We start from the raw sequence: 26,419 nt of genomic DNA on the forward strand, positions 1-26,419 counted from the left end.
GCTGATCACTCAGTGCCATCAGCAGGTGCGAGGAGCAGCCCCCATGTATGGTGCCAGTGCTGCTCGCACCAATTGCTGGCACTGGCCCCAATTTCTCTGTACAGTCAGTGGGTGTGAGCGACAGCAGTGGGAGTAGGGCTGCTGGCAGACAGGGGACCAGGGGCCCCAGTGGGAGGGGTCAGGCCGGACACAGAGGATGGGCTGAAACTCACCCATCCTTGTGCCCACTGCAGCCTTGCGGCCCACAGTTCCTTTAAAGGTACACAAATTCATGCACTGGGCCCCTAGTATAATACAATCACCCTTAGGATCTTTGTATTCTTTGTATCCTTCATGTCCAGGAAAGTGTTTGGTGCATAGCAGATGGACAATACAGTATTGATAAATAAATGATTTATATATATATATTTAGTATTTTATGTGTACTAAATATATATATATAAATATATATATATATAAAATACTAAATATATATATATATAAATATATATATTTATATATATATTTAGTATTTTATATATATATATATTTAGTATTAAATTATTGTCACTTCACTATTGCCTAAGTTGTTTTTTCTTTTTTCTTTTTAATTTCTTTTGGCTGCATTTTGACTTACTAGTAGATAAAGCACTGAGGGGTACTGAATCTTTTCTTAGCTTTTTAAAAAAAAAAGACATTATGAACAAGTAAAGGAAATGTTGGAGCTATGATGGCCTCTTAAAAAATACTAAATATATATATATGCCAGTGCCCGTGATGACTGAATGACCTGTCACCATGAGGTGCATTGAGCACCTCTCAGTCCCTACCTCCCACCCACCAGCAGAGTGAGGCGGGGTAGGTCTGGGGACTGGCTTGTGGGTTGAAAGGCTGGCTGTGCTCTTGGTCCCTGTCCCCAACCCACAGGCTCCAAAGGATCAGGGATGATGAATGGGGAAGTGGGGAATCAGGGTGGGTGGTGGGAGGTCTGGGCGGGCTGCAGGCCATTGGAATCACCAGCTCATCCCAGGCTGCCAGGCGGGCCATTGATGGAGCGTGCTGCCCATTCAGGGCCACTCATGCTGGGGAATCTAGGTCACGGGCACTCTCACAGCTTCAGTCAGTACCTCAAGCCCCAGCAACAGCGGCAGCAGCAGCAGCAGCAGCGGAGGCAGCAGCCGTGCCCACCTGAGTGACCCCAAGCAGGCAGTGCGTTCCATCAGTGGCCGGCCTGGCACATGCACATGGAGGTGATCCAACCCTCACGGTTTCATGCATTGGGCCTCCAGTGTATAATAATAATTTGTGGTGATTTTCTTTATTTTTGTTGTTGTTGTTGTTGTTGTTAATTAAAGAACAGTAGCCTCAATGTTATGAGAGAGCACGGTCTTTTATTTTATCTTTGCCTTGGTTACCTCAACTATAAAATGAGGAGGCTAATCAAATGTACATCATGTGTGCTATGAAAATTAGTTTATAAATGCAAAGTGCTTGAACAGGTATCTGGAACACAGTCAATGACAAAAATGGCATTGCTAGAGTCTATGTCAAAGACAATTTCAACTTAATTGATTCATTCATCTCACTGAGGCCACAGATATGGAAAAAGGCAACATCCATGCAGTGCTGGTCAACAGAGCCCTGCTGTCATACACCGGGTTAAAGAAAAATACATAGTTCTGGCTGGTGTCTCAATGGTTAGAGCATTGGCCTGGGTATGGAAGGAAGGGTCAAGGCTTTGATTCCTGGTGAAAGGGCACACACTAGATTGAGGGTTCTCTCCCCAGCTCCCTCATGTCAGGGAGTATGTAAGAGGCAACCAATCAATGTCTCTCTCTTATATTGATGTTTCTCTCTGTCACTCTCTTTTCCCCTCTGTCCCTTCCTTCCACTCTTTCTCTGAAAAGCAATGAGGATAAAAATATTCTTAGGTGAGGATTAACAAACAAGAAAAATATATAATACCTATTCATTGAACATTAGTATACATTAATACTGATATCACCTAATAAGATGAAAATGTTCCACTAAAATCCCTGGAGATTATATCCCCAAAAAATTTTGGAGGAAACTATATTTTCACTAGCAACATATAACTATGAAAAATTTATTTTAAACCCAAGCCAACAAAACTGATCAGAGATGACAAATATTTAAGCATCTTCTGGTCAAATGCACACAAAGATTTTTGGATAGAATCCATGCCAGTCAGATGTATAGTAATACATAAGTAAGCCAGTCCCTGGATTTATCTACTATACTTTCTGCTCTGTATTGTCATGACCTAAATAAAGATTCATTTCAGTATAATAGCTAGTAAGATTTTTTGTATGATCCCAACACAAATACAGAGTTTTGAACTTACAATAAACTCAATGTGTCTGTTTATAAAGATAAAAAGTGTGTTTTTTTATAATCCACATTAGTAGAAAACTAAAAATAGCAAATGGTCCCATATTTATATCTCAGTAGTCAGAATACAAATAAACATCCTTGGTGAAAACACATCAGTGCTTCCAATTAAGGCAATATAATTGCATGCTTTGAAGTGGAACAATGGAAAAACCTGACAATCCATTGTATTAATATGAGACACAGACTTTGGAGACATATAAAAAATAACATTTAATCTTTGTAAAGCATCTGCTTCTATATACATTTTGCATAACATTTATGTATTGTGCATAAACATACACATTATATAGATAAAGAGATAGCTGGGTAGATAAACATATGTTAAAGAGCTAGATGAAATCTGGTACAGGCCACTAATTCACTTTAGTAAGCCATTACATTGCTATCGCTGCAAGTTCTATTGTCTTCTACAGTTTCATTGTTTTCAAGAGGAGGTAGAGCTTTACACATTTAAACTCAGTCAGTTAATTTACTGACCTGGCACAGATCTTTAACAACCTATGTGAAGGTTAAGGACAAAAATCTCAAATAAACTAGAAAGTGGTATAGAACCTGAGAGCAATGCTTTCAATCCTACACCTATCTTCAAGTGTTTTATTTTATTTATAAGGCAGATTGCAATGTAAAACCATTGAAGAAAAAAATAATAAGTCAAATATTAATAAAAATCTCTTTTTTTAAGTAATAATCATTTGTAAACAACTATTTGTAGCACCCACATTTTTTTCTTTTTAGGAGATTGCACAAGACAATCATTTAGTGATCAGTTCTCAAGCATCACTGTTCCCTTTCTTTGCTCTCCAAAACAACCAAAACAAGCTAATTTTTATTTGTTAAACTAGAGGACCAGTGCATGAAATTCATGCATGGAGGGGGGGGGATGAAGGTGGTGAATCCCTCATGGAGGGGGTGAATCCGGCTTGCACCCTCTCCAATCTGGAACCCCTCGAAGGATGTCCAAATGCCCATTTAGGATGGGGCCTAAACGAGCAGTCAGACATCCCTCTCACAATTCAGGACTGCTGGCTCCAAATTGCTTGCCTGCCTGCCTTTCTGATAGCCCCTAACCACTTATGCCTGCCAGCCTGATCATCCCCTAACCACTCCCCTGCCAGCCTTGATTGCCCCTAACTGCCCTTCCCTGCCGGCCTGGTTATCCCCAACTTCCCTCCTCTATTAGCCTGCTCACCCCCAACTGCCCTTCTTTGCAGACCTGGGTCCCCCCAACTACCCTTCCCTGCAGGCTCAGTTGCCCCCAACTTCCCTCCTCTGCTAGCCTGATCACCCCTAACTGCCCTCTCCTACAGGCTTGATTGACCCCAACTGCCCTCCCTTGCAGGACTGGTCCCTCCCAACTGTCCTCCCCCGCTGGCCCTCTTGTGGTGGCCATCTTGTGTCCACATGGGGGCAGCCATATTTGACCATATGGGGGTAGCAATCTTGTGTGTTGGAGTGATGGTCAAACTGCATATTACTCTTTTGTTATATAGGATTATCCTATATAATAAAAGCTTAATATGCTGTTAACTGTTCAACCAGTTTCTATGATGCACACAAACCTCAAAAGGCAGACACTCCTACCTGTAGGTTAGCTTGCTGCTGAGGTCTGGTCAATCTGGACTGGGTGAGATGGCTGGACACACCCTGGAGCCATCACGTCATCACTCCCTGGCACTGATCATGCACCAGTGGGGTCTCTCAGCCTGGCCTGCACCCTCTTGTAATCCAGGACCCCTCAGTTGATGTCAGAGTCGGTTTCAGCCAAATTCCCACAGAACAGGCCAAGGGACCCCACCAATGCATGAATCCATGTACCAGGTCTCTAGTTTGTTAAGAGTCTTGGTTTCTGGGCCACTTACTCCCCCTACAACAGTATTTAATTGTGTAAGATTTAAGTAAAGTTACCACTTAGATTTCCTTATCAAGACAGATCCAGGTGATAATTTCAGTAAAAGGTTAATATTAAAAACACTTTTAAAGCTCAATAATAGCAACAAACTCAATGTAAAAAAAAAAAAAAAATGAACAGAGGATCTGAATACACCTATATCCAAGAATTACATATATATGGCCAACAGACATATAGAAAGGTGTACAACATCATGTAAATCAAAACCACAATAAGATATTGACTCACACATGCTAGTATGGCTACCATCAAAAGGACAATAAACAAATGTTGGAAAGAATGAGGAGAAAAAAGAACCCTTGTACACTATTGGTGAGAATATATATTGGTGCTACCACTATGAAAAACAGTAGTCAAATATATGACAATGGAAGGAAATTTTACTTTGAGTGGTGAATACTCAATAGAATACACAGATATAAATTTGTAATGTCATGCATATGAAATTTAATAATGTTATTAAACAATGCTTCTTCAATAAAATTAATTTTTTAATTAATTAACTTTAAAAAAAAAAGAAAGATCTAGATGTGGAGTTAAATAAAACTAGGATTTAGGTGAAAAAAATATTTTAATATTAATGTTTATAACTTATTGTCTTTTAGAAAATCATTTACAAATAAGGTAGTGATCATCCTAATATATAAAAAGCCAGGGGCCATCATGACCAAAACAACCAGACAGAGGACCGAACACAGGCTGCATGGGGCAACAAGGAAGGCAGGGGGTTAGTGAGGGATAACCGGATAACCAAATGACTGAACAATAGGCTGTGTAGGGTGTCCAGGCTGGCAAAGGGTTTAGTGACGAACGACCAAACAACTAAACAGCAGACTGTGTGGGGTAACCAGGCTGATGGGGGGGGGGGCAGTTGGGGGTGACCAGACCAGAATGTGGGGCAGTTAGAGGCAATCAGGCTTTCAGACAGAGGAGGTTAGTGGTGATCAGGCTGGTGGAGGGGGGAGGGGGAGTTAGGGGTGATCAGGCAGGCAGGCAGGTGAACAGTTAGGAGCCAGTGGACCCAGATTGTGAGAGGGATGTCCCAGATTGGAGAGGGTATAAGCTGGGCTAAAGGGACCCCTCCCTCTTATAAATGAATTTCATGCACTGAGCCTCATATAAAAATAAAAATAAGCTTCATTAGAACATTTTGGTCTAGAATTGAAAATCAAGTAGAAGGAAAGCAGCCAGTTCTGGAGGAGACCAAAGAATTTGTCACAGTTGCCTTTAACCTAAAAGTAAAAAGTCAAAGTGAGAGGCAAGTGTTTGTTTGAGATTAAAAAAAATAATAATTGCAATTTAAAGGCATAGACTCAGGCAGAAAACTAAAGGGATTTTTATGAGAAAGAGAAGGGAAAAATCATTACATGAATAAAAGAAAAATGCATTTTTTGGTGTGAACAAGTTAAGTTATTCTTTAGTGATGCATGGCTGTTTATTGATTTTTTTAAAAAATTTCCTTAACTACCAATCCTTGTGATCAGGAGACCTGCTTGCCTGTTAGCTTTACAAATAGTTGCTTATAAGACAATTTTGGTTTGGCCCAGTTCAAAGATGGATTTTTTGTTTGTTTGTTGTTGTTGTTGTGTGTTTTTTTGCCCAGGTTCAAGGCGTAAGGCATGTAATGCAATTCCTTTGGAATGGCTGCCTTGACTCCATTTTAAAATGGTTCCATTTTTGCCAACTTTTTCTACTTTGCACTCATCACAAATTGATAAGTTACAGTTAGGACAGTTTTGTTTTAATTCCAATCTCTCAACCTCTGCCACAATCACAACAAATTCTCTTCTAACATTTTTCTCTTTGTTTGTTTTTAACATGGAAAAAATCTTAAGCTATTTTGTTGTACATAAAATTCATTATTTATAATATTTGAGCCATCTTCCATTAGAATTGAAAGCCCTACAATACAAGCCTGCTGTAGTATTCCGGGTTGGAGTAAGTTTTTGTAATGTAAAATGTTATGACATAAAATTGATTTATTCATAATCTGCACTGCTTTTGTTGTGAAATATTTAATGCTGTGGATGTAGATTCTTTAGTAAAATGCACTGCATTAAACCCAGAAATGTACTTTATGTAACGGTTACTAAGGATTTTACAAAGTACCTCTGAAACTCTTCCTGGTACTCATGATTAAAGTTTCAGCCTGATAGTCCAAACAATAAAATCAAAATATCCATCTCCCATGCAAAAGGTGTGCTTCATGATATGGTCCTGCCTTGCCAAGACCATTGTGGCAACTGAGCACTCCGGGTTTCATTGTTCCTACTGTCAGTGTATAACATCACAGGATACATCCATCAACAGAATTGTGAGCACGAGCCTAAATTGTAATTGATCAGTAATAAAGTGTTCACCATCCAAGAAACTGAGTCAAGATGTAGCATGGTTAAAGGCATTAATTTAACTTTTAAATAATTTTTAATTAATGAATAATTTAGGGTTGAGCTATACTGTTTCTGCTCTGTCTGACTACCTCTCTTTTTATCACGGTTTGCTTTATCACACTTCACAGATAGTGCATTGCTTACAAATGGAAGGGGAGGCCCTCCACCAGCAAAATGATTATGACTTACCTTATTGCCATGGTCTGGAATCAAACCCATAATATCTCCAAGGTACACTTGTACCTTGTGTCCTATCATACCATACTGAGTTTAGATCTCTCTCTCTCTCTCTCTCTCTCTCTCTCTCTCTCTCTCTCTCTCTCTTCTCTCTCTCTCTCTCTCTCTCTCTCTCTCTCTCTCTCTCTCTCTCTCTTTCTCTCCTCTCTCTCTCTCTCTCTCTCTCTCTCTCTCTCTCTCTCTCCTCTCTCTCTCTCTCTCTCTCTCTCTCTCTCTCTCTCTCTCTCTCCTGGCAGTTGTATTACTTTATTCAACCATCAGCATTAGTTCTCATCCACATTAACTATCTGTAGATTTTTGAAAGTGGCGACAGGCACATAAGTGGCTAATGTAAACAGCTTGTTTATTTAGTGAATCTTCATCCTCTTTATGTTTTCAGGATCAATGTACGCGGATATGATATGGGACATTCCTTACTCCTTTGGCCCAGACAGCTTTGTTGAGCCTGGTGTCAATGCGCACATCTGGAGTCCCCATCTCCTTCATGGCACATTTCCGGGTCTCCTTGAGGGCCCCCAGGGCAAGCCTCTTGAAACCCAGGCCATGGGTGCTCTTGTGGATGTTGATGGTGTGCTCCTTGGTCACCACCTCATTGATGACGGAGCGACCCTCCTTCTTCTCGGCACTCTTCTTTGTGGGAGCCATTGTGCCCTGCACGTTAGAAAAAGTAGATATCTCTTTAACACAGGTGGTTTGGCTACTACATATATCCTTGAGGGAAAGTAATCATTGTGTGTGTGTGTGTGTTTTAATTTTTAATTGGTTATTCTTCATTGCCACAAGTAGCTGGAGATAAATATTTTAAAAAGAACATTTATTCCTTTTTAAGAAAGATAAATAAAGTTTACTAAGATAAAAAATGTGAGGGGGTAAGTGAACTAGGAGCAGCCATCAGTAGTCAAATGGCATCATCATGCCGGGATAGTTCAACAATTACTATCTGCCGATGAATCCCCTGAACAACTTTTCAGGGGTTAAACTTTGTGTTGCAGACTCTGTAACAGGAGGAAAATCACTCTGCTGGCTTATTCAGGAGTCTTTGTACAGTCTGAGAGACATTTGAAGTGCTGTTGCAGGATCAGAGTCAGAAGTTTGAAAGCTCTGGCATTTCTGGGCTAAGCCATCTCATAAGCTAAGATGGAGTTACAGCAAGCCACAAAAAATAATGCATTACCTTTTAATTTGCCATTGTCTTAAAAGTCTGAAGGACTCTGAGAAGTTGAACAAAAGGCCACTAAAAATAAGCTGCTAGAAATACACTCCCAAGAAGAAAGTAAACAATGAGCCTCAAATAGTTCAAGGCAAGGCACACTAACAGTGTATGGGACCAAAAATAAAAGTGTGAAGAGAAACTAAAAAGCTTTGAGACTGGCCTTTAGGATGGTGCATATGAGAGGGGGAAGAATTTCTAGTTAAAGCCTTTCAAGATCCAACACATTACACTTTTTTTTGATGGCCAATAGTATCATTCTGACCTTGACTGCTGCTGCAGAAAATAGAGAGGCATTCAAATGTGGACATGCATTTGCTCCACGTCAGTCAGACACTGAAGATAATGATGGCCCAAGAATAGAGGTCCTTTTGTAAAATTCTTTGTTCTCTGTGGGAGAAAAATCTGAAAAATATTCTCTATTGTAACCCAAAGAGCACTCTTTCTTACAGTCCATAATAGTGGAGAAAGGGAAGAGTATTATTAAATGAGGGGGAAAGTTTACTGAAGGAAATAAATACATAGAGAAACTTCAGCTTATTGCATGCCATTATAGCCTATTCCATAAGATACTTTAATTATGTGAAGTTATTTAAATATAAAAACACTCAGAGGTAGTAATTATTATTTTTATTCTGCAGACATGAAAACAGAGATGGAGAAGAGTAAACTATTTGCCAAAGGCCTTTTAGGGGCTGAGGGATAAAAGTAAGATTTGCACCACAATTTGTTGAGTCCATTATATTTTTCTACCCATTATTAAACCTCAAGAATTGTGGGATCATCTCTAGTAAGTCCTACCTTTTCATCCAATGACTATATGCAAATGCTTTCTAAAACATCCTTAGTTTCACTGCATGCTTAAGAGAAATACCTGACTTATAGATGGTTCTTAAGAATTACCTATGAAGGACATTCACTATCAAATTTCAACCAGCCCTTCTACCAATGAAGTTCTACAGGACCTGGGAGATTAACTTATTTTAACTCAAATGTCAAAGGTCCTGGTGAAGAGAATCAGGCCACAGCAACTCATCCAGTATTTGAAAGGCTTCACTCTCATTAAACCAATAGCCATTACAGAAAAGCTCCACAGTCCTCTGAGAGGAATAACACCCCCCTCCCCAATGCAAATTCATCTCCATGAAAGGTCAAAACCTTTGCAGAGTTTAATACCAAACAATTAACCAAAACAAGTAAGGAAGACCCTCACCTAAGATGATCAAGTAAGGTGGAATATTCCATTTCTCTTATTTGGGCATTGTTTTAAGGGTTTGTAATGAAATAATTCAGTTCTCAAAACGGATTCACTTATCTGGTAGAGAGCCCTCATGTAAAATCATGTTAACAGATTTTTTAATTTTTCTGCAAAATGAACAAAGTCTGTCTTGTACAAATACCTCCTTCGGTAATAGTATAAAAAGTATAACTTTGTGTTAAGTCTCCGTTTGACCTCAGTAAGATTAACTATTCACAACAGAAAGCCATTTTAAATGCAGCATTTGGGAGGGATCATCCATCACAGAGACTAACACATTCTCCATGCTAGACTGAAGCTTAGAACTTAATGGCAAGTTATTGACAGCTTTCGTCTTCACAGTTGCCCCTGGAATCTGTTAACAAGTCTGTTCTTCTGACAGGCAGATACTAGAAGAAACTCACAGTAATCCAATGAATACATTAAAAGAAATTCAACACTCTAAAAAACTGTGCCTTCATTCTGTTGAACTAAGTAAATATATCTTTAGTGGTCATCAACCAAGTATATTTAACAAATCTAGCTGTATAGTTTTTTATTACCTTTAATAAACTATTTCTGGCAAACAAATAGTGAAAAGAACTCAATGTGTCAGAATTTCCAAATTCTTTTTTCTTTTTTGAAATTGCAATTCTCATATTGCAGTTCTACCATCATTTATGTCAGCAGCTGCCTATTAAAATGTATGTAGTTTAATAACATATACTATCTTGATTAATTCTCAAAACAATCTTCTATGATAGGTACTATTAATCCTTTTTCCTTTTTTGCAGATAAACTGAAGCTTTGAGAAGTTAAGGAACATGCCTGGTTTATACTGTTAGGTATTGGTAGAATAACCAATTGGTAGAATAACCAATTCTTCCCGCACGTCAATAAAAATCTACTTTTCCATGATATGGAGAACCTGCCTTATAATTGAAGTGAGAATAAATATTTTTCTATGTTAATGTGAATTAACAATAGTATCTTTTTAAAATTATATGTACTGAAGTAAAAATAAGTTGAAATCAAATTATCATTCAGACATTTTTGGCACTAGTCCTACATAATTTATATATATATATGTAATTCTGATAAAGTTCAAATATAAATATGTACCCATTAAATAAATCATTGCTAAATAGATAAAAGTAGGCAGTCTCCATTGGGAAAAACAATCTGAAAGACTGAAATAAACCTTCTGTCAAATTTCTGGCCACACTGCCATCATCACTACACTCATCACCAGCATTTCAACAGGTCTTTAAATTTCCACTCTAAGTCATGTTCTTGAGTTGAGGCATCAAAGACTCTCATTAAAACTACTATGTTATTGGCTAAGGTTGGGGGGTGAATCATATTAAATCATTATAAACCACTAATGTCCTGCAATACTGTTTAATTGTGATCACCTAGCAGGTCCTTGAAGAACTAGATCACCCAGGACAAAAACAGGTAAGTGCAATACTCCAAGATGGAGAAGGGAAAGGTTAAGAGAGTTCATAAGTTATTTCTAAAATATACATCTGAATTTATTCTGCCTGGTTTGTCTCAGGATGATGGGATTGGCTATTGAATGTATTAATGCACACAGCATTGTAATCATACACATATTTCCACCTCCTACAGCATATAGGACAGCTCGTCCTCAGCAGAGCCCCGCCTCCCCATAATGACCCTAGACTTTGCAGACTATTGGGCCTATTTTTCATGATGCCATCTATATATGGCTCTTCAGAGAACATTTTCTGTCACCTTTTCTTCTTTCAAGTTCTATTCTCTGTTACTTTTTTTCTGTCAGGGGGTAAATGTAGTGGAAGTGGCAGCTAAGGGTACATTTTTCATTTATAAACAATAATTGCATATTTGTGAGTAAACAATCACCTAAATATCAAAGGCAGGTCCCAGGCTGGTGCCAGACATAATAGCAGAGCTTATGCTGAAACAGCTCCTGGAATCACAAACCACCTATCACAGGCTCTCCTCTGAATACTCCTCTTTGTCTACCCTATACTTAAATAGAGTATGAAAAACTAGAGGATAGTTATTTGGGATATGCATTATTTTAAAATGTATTTTAATAACAATTCCATGTTTGGGGGGATTAACTTTTCCAATGGTTTTCTCTGTGTTTGTCCAGATAGTCACATATATCTGCATTCTAGTGTCAAAAAATAACAGGTTTAGCAATGATCCTAGGCTGTTCCCTCTAACAACATTGCTGAGGCCATGAAATCATCCACAGTGTTCGCCCAGGTCTGTTCAACCAATAACAAGTCAAATGTCTACAAATTTAAAATGTCTTAACATTAGCTTTTCACTTTAAAAAAAAAAGTGTAGAGTTTCAGCCCTTAAGAGTTACTTCTCTCAAATAGTTAATATTTTTTATTATCTAGAGATTGCTTATTAAAACCTTGAAAAATCCTGAAAACTCAAAAAACAAAGGGACAAGGACAGCTCACAAAATTAGGAAGCACAACTAGAATAAAAACTGTTCAAAATTGTTTAGGTTATTTTTAATTAAAGAAAAATAATCTAAACACCCCAACACACACACACAGACATATTTAACTTGCAATTTTTAAATTATGCAAAATAAAATAATGGTTGAAGGTATAAGTTGGTCAAGGCTTTTGGAAATTAGTTTAGCTATTTGTCAAAAGTATGAAAACAGCCTTTGAACCCAGAGAAATAAACCTATATATGAGGGACAAAACAAGTAAAAATTGGTTTATCACAGAATTTGTTCTAATATTTGAATCTAATATCCAACAATATTTGAGAATTATGTAAATAGAGTTATTGCTACTCTGTTGTAATACAAGTTTAAAATGAGATGAGAAAAGACTTGTCAAATGGGGGATAACTGTTGAAGTGGAGTGGTAGTTACATGAGTTTATTATGGTTTCTTTTTAAAAAAATATATTTTATTGATTTTTTACAGAGAGGAAGGGAGAGAGAAAGAAACATCGATGAGAGAGAGTCATCGATCAGCTGCCTCCTGCATGTCCCCCACTGGGGATGTGCGTTCAACCAAGGTACATGCCCTTTGCCTGGAATCAAACCCAGGACCCTTCAGTCCGCAGGCCGACGCTCTATCCACTGAGCCAAACCGGTTTTGGCTATTATGGTTTTTTTTTATAAAAAGGAAATTTATTAAACTATAAGTTTACAAGGAAAGAAAAGTGCATGTGTGTTGGGAGAAAAAATATAGAAGGACAGGAAGAAATACAACTTATTAGTAGTAAATAAGATTTCTTTTACAGATAATTTTTAGAGCAGTTTTAGGTTACAATAAAATAGAAAGTAGAGTACAGGAATTCCTATATATCCCCTGCCTCTACACATGTAGCCTCCCCCACAACATCATTTACTAGAATGGTATATATATATATATATATATATATATATATATATATATATATATATATATATATATATTAATCAAAGATGAACTGACATCATAATCACCCAAAGTCCACTGTTTACTTAAGGGTTCCCTCTTGTTGATGGACATTTAATGGGTTTGGACAAATGTACTTTGACATATATCCATCATTACAATATCAGACAGAGTATTTTTACTGCCCTAAAAATCTTCTATGCTCTGGCTATTCACCTCTCCTCCTCCTCCTTTACCCCTGGCAACCACTGAGCTTTTCATTGTCCCTATAATGTTGCCTTTTCCAGAATGTCATACAGTTGGAATCATATAGCATGAACAAGCTTTTTAACATTTTTTTTATAATCTGTATTTATAATAATGTGCAAATCAGCATTATCCTCTTCATAAAACCCATGGAAACCATGAGAATTCCTCCATGAAAGTAAAGAAGGTATTGATAAAATAAAGCCTTTGGGAAGATAAAGAAAGCTGATACATTAATAATAATAGTTCAGCAACAGAACACTAGAAGAAAAAACTAATTTTAAAGAAATATTATAAGTGAAAGAATGGTTTCTTTTCATAAACAAAATTCCTGGGAACATATCTGCCCTTGGCAGTAAAACTCTTTGGCAGACTCAGAACCAAGGCTGGATTGTGGACAAGGAAGAGATAGAGAACAAAGAAGAGGAAGAGCCAGATAGCTACTCAATAACTGAATATTTCAGGGGGAAAATAAGAATGCTTTATGCATAAAGTTGTTTTTTTAAAGAGAGAATAGACAAATATGGTCTATAAGCTGTTGCTGAGCTGATTTTATGATATTTCCGATCTGGGGAATCTGAAAGGACTCCTATTGTTTTCCAGCCTTTCAGTATACTTTGGAAAGGAACCATGACCTGAGGTATTGTTGTCTTTGGAGACCAAGAGCAATGCAGTTCTCTGCTATCATTCCTCTGATCCTCTCCAATTATAACCCATTGCAGGCAGTTATGTGTGGCCTTTGCAGCCTGGTGACTACTAAATAATTGGAGTTGAGATGTCAAATATTTCCCTAATGAGCTCAAGGTCCAAAGTAAATCCTGTACTGTAACCACAATGGCGAGGCATTTCAATGTGTCTACTCATGATGGGTTAGAGCTGTTATGCCTTCAAGAACATGTATGTGATTCCTTAGGGGCAGGGGTAGGGCCTACAAAAGAAAACCAGGATAAAGAAGAAAAGAATCTCTTTCTGTCATAATTAAGAGGACTATCATTTTTAAAATGTTACTTCTATCACTTAGGTTCAGAGACTCAGCCCTAGAATGATTGATTCTGAATGTTTCTAATCTCATTCTTTTCTAATCTAACTAAATTTAGAAGGCTGGAGGAAAAAAAAAAAAAAAAAAAAAAAAAACCTCTTTGGAAAACAAAACATACCATAAGCCCTCTTCAGAAATGACTAGCATATTGGTAGGAGCTTTGCTGTTTTTGACAAAGGGGTACCTGGCACCTGTAAGCACAGATAAACACAGGTGTTACTTCTAAACACAGCCCAGCCTCATCCACCAATGAATGCTCCAGGTTGCTGCCTGTTCTGTCACGCTGAGGTGAAGGTGAACCAGAGGGAGCTGTCACTCCCAGCCTGGATGGCTCTGACTGCAGTAAATGTCTTTTCTAAATGACCAGTTAGACCTGAACAAAGACATTGATGCTGCTCGCTAACCTAACATTTGAAGGAACAATATGGTGATTAAGGTCTATCATTATCATAAAAAAGAAGTCAGAGTCTCACAGCTTTGGTTAAAGGTCCTTTCTGAGATTCCACTAGAGCTGGTTGATATGATCTTCAAACCATGATTCCATCATAGCAAGAATGTGGAAGTTTTAAATTAGCAGATTTCATTAGAAAATAATTTTATGTAGTTCCTCCTCCTCATTGAAGCAATCATTATAAGCCGCCCCTGGTATTATGAACACAGCTATTTGAACTATGTTTTATTACACACGAGCTTTCCAATCCTTTGAATCAGCATGCTGGCTTGGGAGCAGGCTTTGCCTCACTATTTGGAACGTGGACACGTTTGTGCTTGTCTCTTTTTATTGCGTTGGGGATTTTCCCAATGTAAATCCTCCTGGAACTCTGCTCTCCAGCTTCGTACAGATGTGCTGTAACTGACTCTTTGTTTATAATTCTGTATCCAGTATTTTTTTAAATGGGAGTAGACAGATTAGACACACTTCTAAGGGACCTATTGTGCATTGTGAGTACTGTGTGCTTAATTGCAAAAAAGAAAAAAAACAAAAAAAAACAAACCAGCTGCTTAATTTATGGATATCAGCAATAGGGCCAGCAATTTCGACATGGAAAGTAGAACTCTCATCATTCATAAAGTTGGCAAGAGTTTCTTCTGGATTTCAGACCGAACAAGATTCTCTTTGTTTTTCTCCAATTACTTTTTCAAACAACTAAATTGAGTGCTCATGGAAGGTGCTTGTTTTTCTAAGTGAAGTCCTCTATTTCACCAGTGAACAGGTGCAACAGAGGGAGTGGCATTTAAGGCATTATAAATGCCTCCAAATTCCACATGCATGCCTTAAACTTAATCTAGGTGTTTCTAGGGATCGATAAAGTTGAGCCTCCGGGACCTTTGTCTATTCTTTGACATTATCTATAAAACCACCAATTACAATGGTAATTTTTCAGAATCAGGTAGGCCTGGAAAAAACACATTACTTCTCTAATGTATTAATTACATCACACAATTTTGACTCATTTCCTTCTCTTCTTGGCTCAGAGCTATCAATATTATAGGGACCTCTCAAGGCCCTCCAACTAAAACAGAGATGGTGTGTTGAAGATGGCAAGGTCAAGGCCAATGCCAAATACTCTTTTCTTGGCCTTACTTTTTTTTTTTTCTTTTTCTTTTTTTCTCTCTCCTGATTCTCTTTCTGATGTTTCCTTGAGCCAAATGCACCATTTATCTTCCAAACAGTAAATATTTGGGAGAATGGTCTGGTGGTATGAGGGAGCTGAAAATGATCAATATTTTGATTTGTCAGCTACAGTTTTTCCAGACATTATGAGAACTCAATTTCACTTTCTTGTGACACTGTCTTTGGAGTCCCAAGACTTGGAACCTTATTGAAATAACACTATGTGGAACAATAAGTAATTACTGTCTCAAAAAATTAAATTCCCTTGGGTGGGATTCAGAAAGGATTTGCTTTAATTATGAAAATACTTTCAGAGGCAAATAGTCCTAAAGTGGAGTTTCAATATATTGTGAACAGATGATCTTTAGCATGAAACAATGTCAGAAGAGTAAGTCATGAGAATTACCTGTTCAACAATAAGTAAAAGGAATCAGAAAAGCAAACACATGCTCATGGAAAATGTTGTTTTTAAAAATAAAAATGTCAGTTCATTAAACAGAGACATTCCATCCTAAATTATTCCTCCAGAGCTTCTAAAATTCCCAAATGCAACAGATTTGGGATTACTAATAATTGAGTCTGGATTCATGCCCACAAATTAAAGATAATATGTTCCCATATCCCATTACTAATTCATTTAACAAGACTTTCTCTGAATATTTTTTTCACTTTTTAATGTTCACTTTTGGCTACTGATCTTGCATTTACCAGCGCAGTTTCAAAGGAGGCACCTCAATTTATTTCTGCCGAAGTATTTGGGAGGCTGCTGTTTAATAAGATGTCTCAGTCTGACCTGCATGACTCAGTATGGACCTATGAACTATGAGGTCTCAGTTTGATTCCCAGTCAGGGTGCATGTCCAGGCTGCAGGTTCGATCCATAGTGTGAAGTGTGTAGGAGGCAGCCAATCAATTATTTTTTCTCATCGTTGATGTTTCTATCTCTCCTTCCCTCTCTTTTCCTTCCTGAAATCAATAAAAATATATTTTAAAGATGAGATTTCCCAATTGATATGGTCACATGCTTTAGCATAAAGCCAGTTTTACTGGTACATAGCCATATTTGGATTTGTAATGTGAGGGTAATATACTTCTGGATACATAAAAATGCTTATAAATGACAATTCAGCTATATATCTGGAGAGTAGGCATTTTTTCATTCAGTTTGATAAGCCAGATCCTACAGTGAAAGCATGAGTCAATGGTAGTATTAATATAATAACTTCAGTTTGAATGTATTAGGTGTTTGGTTTCCTGAACTGCTCATAGACTAGGCTCCAACTTAGGATACCCTTACATAGGTAATTTTTAAAACAATTACCACTGGGCTAGTTCTTGTTCCAATTCTGTTACTAATTAGCTTTAGATTTATTCATTTCCTCATGCACAAGATAATAATGATAACTGACTTACATTCCTCACAGGGTTAATATGAAGATCAAATGCTACCATACAAGGGAAAAGCACTTTAATAAAAACACCATCTAAATACATAGAGCCATTCTTTATGCCCCCCCCGCCCCCAAAAAATCTGATTGTTGGACTGTCAATCCAATATTCATGAGATTTAAACTGAAAACATATACTAGCATATTAAAAATGTAACCTTTTATTTGACCTTAAAAAGAAGCCAATGGGAAGAGTCATCTGATTATGACATTTCCTCATTCCATAAATACTTATTTAACTACCATCATTCCTCAACTCTTTTGTTAGTTGCTAGTTATAAAATGATATATAAACTTGCCTGCATAGAGCTTAGAATCTAATGGAGGGGAGAGGCCTGAATATTAAGCAGATACTCATACTAATTACATAACTGAAATCATGCGAAAGAGTTCTAAAGGAGATGTAAATTTTGAGAGTACACTATAAATCAGGTTTTGATGAAATTTTCTAAACCAATGACTGAGCTGAGACAAATAGGAGTTACCCAAATAAATACAAAGGGCAAGACTGTAGGCAGAGCTGAAACCAGTTTGGCTCAGTGGTAGAGCGTTGGTCTGCGGACTGAAAGGTCCCAGGTTCGATTCCGGTCAAGGGCATGTACATTGGTTGCGGGCACATCCCCAGTAGGGGGTGTGCAAGAGGCAGCTGGTCGATGTTTCTCTCTCATCGACGTTTCTAGCTCTCTATCCCTCTCTCCTCCTCTCTGTAAAAAAAAAAATCAATAAAATATATTTAAAAAAAAAAAAGACTGCAGGCAGAGAAAGCATATGGATGAGATCTTGACACAGAAAAAATAAGGGGCAGATGGAGCTGGAAGACAGTGGAAATGTACGGAGAGGTAAGGGTCACATCAAGACCCAGGGATTTGGAATAGATGGGAAATTTTTTAACATGGATAGAAAGAAATCTAGAACTATAAATAAAAACTCATAATTTTTTTTAGTACAAAATTTAAAATGCATTATTGCAGCCTTTTAATTCTTTTGTCTTAGATCAATAATGTTCTCTGAAATCCTAGAGTTCTCCAGCACTGCCCTAGCATGGGCTTGAGGTAGGCTAGGGTCAGGAAGGAGGGCAGGGAGGGCACAGGCAAGCAGCATCACACAGCTCCATCCACAAACCACCCTGTTCCCTGCTACCAGCCACTGTTGGTTTATATATTGGACTTTTATATAAGAATCATTAAAAGGATTCCAAAGTCAAGGAAGGCAGGATAGTAGTAGAAGGTGAGAGACAAGGGGGGGTGGGGTACGAGAGAGAGAGAGAGAGAGAGAGAGAGAGAGAGAGAGAGAGAGAGAGATCTTTCATGAATAATAAGGTTATTTATAGATGACAGCCATCCACATTTTCTTCTTTTTCACCTAGAGGAGTTGGTGTTTGTTTTCCAAGAGCTTATCATCATTTTCTCTGCTGACTGCTTGCCCATGGATCATCATATTATATCAGATCATTTGTCTTAAAATGGGGTTTAACTTGCTAGTCCACAGAGCCCCAAGAAATCTGGGATGCCTCAGGAGGCAGGCTTCTGAGTAGAGTTTTTAATGGAAAAGAGAGCCTTCTTTTTTCACTGGGTGATACTAATTTGCCTTGACTGTAGTGGTAGGTCCTCGGGCTTTCCTTTCTGAGGTTTTAAAATCTTTTTATTGCAACTTTCAGGGCTTTGTTCTGGATGGTTGATGGTATTCTGAGACCCAGGGAAAGAGAAACAGCAACTGTGGTACAAATTGTAAAGAAAAGAAATATGGATGCTGAGCTTCGTCTCAAAACTGAAGAGAAAAAACAACAACAGTGCCATTGAGTGCTGGCTGGTGTCAGCACCTAACTTAGAGATGGTGGTGTCAGCACCTAACTTGGAGAAACACAAAAAACAGTGCCATTGAGTGCTGGCTGACTCACAAGAAGTAGGAGAGATACAGCCATGCCCTCCCTACCCGCGCTTGCTCTGTCCCTCAGGTTAGCTGAATGAAGGCTGACATTGATACAAAATGGACACAGGCTTGGCAAACCTGCAAAAGAGAATAAAGAAAGTATAAGGCTTCAATCCAAGAGGTTTTGATCCCAGAATCTCCTCAGGGAGCCAGTATTGCTGATCCATTTATTATTTTCTATCTTTCTCATCTGTGATGGACTGCTATCTTTTAGCCTCTCTCTACCCAGGTCAACAAACTGGCAATCCCATGCCAAATCATACATCTGTGAAGCTGCCAAATGTTACCATACATTTTGTGGCTCAAAGTCTTCCAAAATGACCATACTTAGTCTTACTAGTTATTTGTCACAGGGAGAAAGGCATTATTACAGCACGGAGAGATAGATGGTGGTGTCAGCACCTAACTTGGAGAAACTTTCTCATTCCCAGATCACCAGTTCAAACTAAAACAGTCCAAAACAAGTTGTAAAGCCCAACCTTTATGCTTTAGTTTTAAGATCTCAGTAGATAATATGATCTACTTCACTGATGTGGCAGAGAAAAGCATACTTACCCAATAATGCACATGCTGACCGAAAATTTTTAGATTCCCTTGAAGGTAGGTTAGGGCCACTGACCCTTGTGTCCCATAGGCTGGGAGCTGAAGAGGTACTCTGGTCTGCCTCTCTTAGGAGTGGCTGTGAGGCCACACAATCTTTCATCTGCTTCCTGAGCAATCAGAAGCCAGCTGGCAAGCCGAGAGGCTACATAAATGAGGGCTGCTCTGAGGTCAATACTCTGCAGTGTCTGCTTGAAAAAGTCATTTTTTTTTTTCTTTTAGCCCCATTGGGATTTCACTTCTCTGCATCAACTAATACAAACCACAAGTCCAATTTAAGGCAAGTCTTCTCTTACACCTCCTGATGCTTCCAGTTCTCCATCCCCTCACCACCACTTCTCCAGGCTGTGATTCACTTGTGTCTTAGGACCGATTTCAGGCCCCTTCATTCTCTCGAGCCTACTTTCTCAAGGATTACCACTGAGAGAGCTGGAAATACCAAACATTTCTTCTTGGTCTTTATCTTCTTTTATTTCCCTAGGATATTTGGCACTCCACATTGAAAACCACTTTGTTTTTCTTTAAATTTTCTTTTCCCTGTGTGTATTTTTTAAGGCTAATATTCAGGCTACTCTCCAGCCTTGTGAATCACATCCTCTGAGGGTGGGGCCCAGGCATCAGCATCTTTTTAAAATATATTTTTATTTATTTCAGAGAGAAAAAGAGGAGAGAGAGAGAAACATTAATGATGAGAGAGAATCACTGACCTGTCTCCTCCTGCACATCCCATACTGAAGTTCGAGCTTACAATCTGGACATGTGACCTGACCTCCTGGTTCATAGTTTGGTGCTCAACCACTGAGCCACATCAGCTAGGCTTCCCTGTGTTTTCATGACTCTATTAAATGAGTCAACCAAAAATATTTGTTGAGCAACTACATACATTAAAACTATGTCCTTTATTCTGTTCCATTTACACTTCCACACTAAGAAATCATATAGCTTTATCCAAAGGTCCCCTACATTTTAGTTTCCTAAAATATGACATAATGTTTATAAAGGAACCTATGAGCAAGCATGAAATTTAGAAGTTTCTGAGTCCTATGTCATTGCATCATCTTAGTAGACAATGACCTGATGTGGCAGAGAAAAGCATATTTACCCAATATTGCATATCCTGCCCAAAAATTTGATTGAAGCTAGCGAGATAATGACAGGTTCTCCAAGAACTGGATATTAATGGTATAGAAGAGAAATTTTTGGTGGTATATGAAACAGAAGGAACTGGGCGGGGGGAGGAGGGGGTGCTCATAGATTGCTGTGTTGTTATCAGGGGATGGAATTATAAGGTAGTAGAGTCCTGGGTACTGACAAAGAACAGTACCCAAGAGAGGGATGCTAAAAGGGAAAAGTTTAAATAATAATATTGAAGTTACTTATCAGGTGGCTTATCCACAAAGTTGTCCCTGGGGATTGTAGGGGTAGTGATAGAGAAGAGGACTGTGAGATGATGCTAAGTTCCTCAACAAAGAGATGTGATGCCTGGAACATAGTGGATGGTAATATCGAAAGCGCATCCAGATGTCATGAGGTTCAGGGCATTTTGGGTAAAGCTGCATAGTTCAAAAGAGGCAATGGGAGGGCTAGAAGAATGTCCTCTGTGGAAGAGTTCAGGACCCTCTTCAGCTTTTTGTGATGGCTACCACCCTGGAGCCTTGCCATCCACTGCACTAAAGTGGAATAGAATTAAAAATTGGATAAATCCTTTCAAGTGGGTTAGTTGCTAAAGTAATTGAAACACCTCATTTTGAGAGTTTCTCATATGGAAAGAGGATTTTAAAGTCATATTAGAGAGATTTCTTGTAAATTTATGAGCTATTAAAATTACTTATCTTAAATAAGTCTCTAGAGTCTTCTTCATTGCTTCTAACTTACACAAGTCACTAACCAAGACTAACAGAGACCACCCACAAAGCAAACTAAAAAATTCATTGGCTCCTTCTCATTCTTTGTGTGGATAGTATCCAAAGATTTTCAGCCCCCCAGATTTCATAGGATTGAGAATTTATGTAAACCACCAACATTCTGAGGTTAGTGGTGCAAGGAATAAACAGAGAAAGCTAAACATATCATTCAAGCTGTGTAGCAATTTTTTTGGGGGGAAAAGAGTAGTTCTATCTCAGATTAATAGAATAGAAATTGTGCTTCTACAACTAGGTTACTTCTTTTTTCTGCCAAATCTCTTTTGCATTTGTATGATCAAAAGCTCATAATCCTATTGAATGCACACAAAATTGGATAATAAAGTTCTCTGAGTGTTATTGTTAGTATCTGCTCACCAATACAGAGAAAAAGCTGTATGCATATATATTACAATGTTATAAACTTCTGAATATTTTCATATTTTCTTTTCACTGTTCAAAATATATGTCCAAATTAGAATTGAAAGGTCATTCCTGTCAGACAGAATAGGCATATCTATCACATAAAACACTAATGTGATTAGCTATTGCCTGATGGGAAAATAGAATTGTTACAATTTGCATTCTCTGCATCAGGAACTGAAGAAAAGTTTGGCTGCAAATGAATAGTTGTTCTGAAATGGCATTTTTTTCCTTTTTCTTCTGCAACATTATGCTTGAGCTATGAAGAAACATGTTATCATATACTACTGCCATAGAAGGAGAAGTTGTGTGTGTGGATGAGAATGTGTTAGGGGAAGGGACAGAGGCTGATGATGATCAACAGAAATTGATATTACAATATTGATTCTTATCCTCAAAATACCATAAGACAGGCCACAAAGAAAATCCCACAAGACAGCAAAAATTATGAACAGAAACTCTTTCATTGAATCCAAAAGCAGCAGATTAGAAGAATCTCAAGGGCAAAGGTTTCCTTTGGAACATTCGGTTGGTACAATAGCTGGTGTATTTTTTATGAACCCTTAAAATAATACAACTAATAGAAATTCCATTTGTAGGATGTGAGACATAAATCTATTCCAAATTCAGCTTTATCTAAATTTCAAAATCATTCAATTAGAAGTGGGGACGCACTTGGCTTTGAAAGGGGGAATATAGAACTTCCAAAAATGAGGTCGTGAGTTTTGTTTCATTTTGCTTTGTTTTGTATATCTGGAGTTAGAATAGACCTTGAGAAGTCCTATAGTTTTAAAATTGAGTACACCAAGGGGGAAAGGTGGGATTTGTGGAACGGTGTTCTGTAATGTATCCCCTGTTCAACATTACTGAATCATTTATGTGCCAGTTGCTAGCCACATGTTTATCATATAGATTATGCATATAGTTTTTAGACAATGAAGAAAAGCAGATATAATTTCTTTTTAATCTCACTCTGGAGATGAAAGAAGATTTGCAAACATTAAAGACATGTAACTGTGTCTTAAAAGAGCTTAGGTAATGTTAAACCAAAGAAACCTGCATATCTGATGCTGGTACCAACATTTTTCTGTGCTACTCTTTGGTGTCTCTATTAATTTAATGCTAAGCAAAAGTCGCTGTCATTTTACTTTATTATGAACATAGTATTCAGCACCCAAGCTAATGGTTCCCTCTAATTCCAACATAAAGAAAGAAAATCTTCATATTTAACAAAATTTGGCTTATCAAAATATTTCATTTACAAATAAAAAGGATAACGTTTTTCATTAAAATGATTTTAAAGCACAAGATTTTTTCACTGAAGACAGAGTAGAAAAGATAAACTAAGTAGACAATATGAGAAAGTGGAAAGGAATAGAGAGAGGCCTAGAATAATATAATACCCTAAAGTATTCAATGTTTAATCTCTTACCAGGGCAGCCAATTCCTCTCTGTCGGACAGTGACATCCTAATGCAACCTCCCAATATCCTGATGACTTACAGTGACCCCCAGAGATTCTCTTTGTTATGCACCGTTTTCTAGAAATCTGAGTCCATGGTGAGAAATCACTACATTAAGCTTTTCTTGTTGTCAAACTAGGGCTAGGTCATCAATTTCTTGTTTCCTTCCCTAGGGGATTATGATCTGTCCCTTTTCCCTTTCTTCAAAAATATAGCTTCTAACACATGTGCTAGCTTCTAGTACATATTAATTCATCAATAAAATGTGTCTTATGAAGGAAGACTGATAATATCTATCATTTTTATTTTAGATAAGGTAAAAGAAAAGCCCCAACTATTAAATTAGTTTAACATTTATTCTAAAAGTTTCCAAATATTTCCATGTAGGAAATTGGGGGGAGGAGAATGCTAAATATTAACAAGAGATAAACTTCAAACAATATTTAAAGTTATAAAAACTCTCCATTACTATTCGGAAACCCCACTGATTTTAAGTGAGTTTCCAATAGAACTGGAGTGAATGCACAAGGGCCCAGGAGAAAGTGATTATATAATTCTGCATTTGCTCTAATGCACATACGAACATTTGGCGAAGGATATGTATGCTTTTCTGACATCAGAGTGTGATATTCCATAGACCTACCATCCGGCTCCATTATGTAGAAGGATCCACTAGAGAACTCCTGTTATGCAGCAAAGCTGAAATATCTGCCGCTTTTATGCAGGCAATATCCCATTTTAAAATGTTTTCCAATCTGGCTCAAAATAACCCCCTCTGTGAACCAAATGTGTTCGTTACCAAATATTCTTCATGTTTTTTCTCCAAGGACTGAGACAGCCTCCAGGTGTTAGTAATGACCTAGTCAGACAAAAGCCAGCATATTTATCAACTCTTACCCATTCCCCCCAAGTATGGGATAGGCTTCCTTCTTAGTCTACTCTGCTGCAACAGCCTTCATACATCTGCTGATTACATATTTGTAAATCTCTCCTTTTATCTCCCCAACAGATGCGTGCAGTGATGAGAAATGCCAAAGCACACATTAGAAGCAATGATGGTTATCTGCCTGGCAGAGGCTGATGGGCTTCCTCGGATCCCACCACGGAACCAACAGAATGCCAGGAAGTGATTGGCTAGGGAGCTCTTCAACATTGTCAGGAGCATTGGGAAAAGGCTGCAAGAGAATGATGAGACAAGACCTGGAGAATGGCAAATGTTTCACTCAAGCAATCTATTACATTCCTCCTTGCAGAGGGGGATGCCTGGCCGGAGATGAGAGGAGAAGTAATAGGACTGGGAGGAAGCGAAGGAAATAGAAGCCGAGGAGAGCAGGACAGAAAGCAAAGATTTATAGCATGTATTGTAACCATGCTAATATTCTGGGCTTCTCTTGAACTTAATCCAACTTTCAGGTTACTGAAAATTTATTATTTGCCTCATATATTTGTGGAAAACAGACAGAAAATGTGTAAGAAAAATGGAAAGAGAAAGAAACATGAGATAGAGAAAGAGAGAAACACACACACACACACACACACACACACACACACACACAGAAGTTGGGGAGTCAAATTTCTGTTTCTCCTCCTTGGAGAAGAAACAGCAAAATATTTAAAATCAACATCAGGTATTGGCTGATCCTCATCACTTTGAAAGTGGCTATTTGAAGAACCTTGTAGAGAAGGACCTGTGGTCCCTATACCAATTATTGGCCAAGGTATGACATGTAAGAATAGCTCTTCGGGAACAATGCCTTTTGATGACCATCCGGCTTCTAAATTGGCCAATTTTGTGTGTCAGGAGGCCAGAGGACATACAATCACTTGAGAAAAACACTTTAATCCAGTCATTAGAAGGAAGGAATAGAACAGAGAGGCTGAGGTGTTTATGGGTATAGCTATAATTTCAACCTACGTTCATTCAGTCAAGAAGATTGTTTCCAGTCTTGTAGAAAACACTTCCAATAAGCTTGAATTACAACTTCAATATCTTTCTTTCTTTCTTTTCAGGTTAACATGTGAAATAAATAAACTTCCTCAATGTCATACATACTTTTTTCTGTCTAAAAACCAATGGATATCTTCCCTTCCAGAAACAAATCATTTGTTTCATTTTAATCTATTTGAAAACTGGTAGTAACACAACTGGTTTTACATTTTCCCTTTTCATTTATTTTTAGGCAATGAATTACTGATCTTAAAAAAATGAGAAGTTAGCCATTAGCTGCTATCTTCTACAGTGGTTTTCACTCATTAGAGTTCTTTCTCTTATCCTCTAATATCCTCCTCTTTTGTTACATCAGCTACATCTCTGGTCACAACCTCACATACTAGGTGTACCAGTTAATAATGTGGATTTTTTTTTCAATTGGTTGAGTTACACATATGTTGATATATACACGATTTATTTTTTTTAATAAATCTTTATTGTTCATATTATTACAAATGTTCCTCTTTTTTCCCCTCCTCCATTGCTCCCCTCCACCAGGTTCCCACCCCACCCTCTGCCCTTTCCCCACCCCGCATTGTCCTCATCCATAGTTGCACAGTTTATGTTCAGTCTCTTCCCACACCCCCCTTTCTCCTTTTCCCCGAGAATCGTCAGTTCACTCCCCTTCCATACTTCTGATTCCATTATATATAACAGTACACGGTTTAATATGTAAGCTATTTTGTTGTATTAACAACAAGCTTCAAAAACTTCATATGTCAAATTGTATGAAGATGTTATCATAGATATTTTTTCACTTAAAAAATGTTGAATTTTGTGCCAAAAAAAGCATTTGTGGAAAGTTTTAATTCATTATTTTGAAGAAAAGAGCTGCTGAATACTTCGGGAAACTTATGGTGAACATGCTCCATCTCAAGATACTTGTGAACACTGGGTTAAACACTTAAAAAGTGATTATTTTGATGTGAAAGTTAAAGAACATTCAGGTCAACTGAAAAAGTTTGAAGAGGAACAATTACAAGC

At 37.8% G+C, this 26,419-nt stretch overlaps 1 pseudogene; it reads right to left on the reverse strand.

The window, feature by feature from the left end:
• Window positions 1-7,162: 7,162 nt before the first annotated feature.
• On the reverse strand, window positions 7,163-7,575 carry LOC118723370 (annotated as a pseudogene).
• Between the last annotated feature and the right edge of the window lie 18,844 nt (window positions 7,576-26,419).

This window comes from Pipistrellus kuhlii, unplaced genomic scaffold (assembly GCF_014108245.1).
Source record: "Pipistrellus kuhlii isolate mPipKuh1 unplaced genomic scaffold, mPipKuh1.p scaffold_m20_p_2, whole genome shotgun sequence".
NCBI lineage: Eukaryota > Metazoa > Chordata > Mammalia > Chiroptera > Vespertilionidae > Pipistrellus > Pipistrellus kuhlii.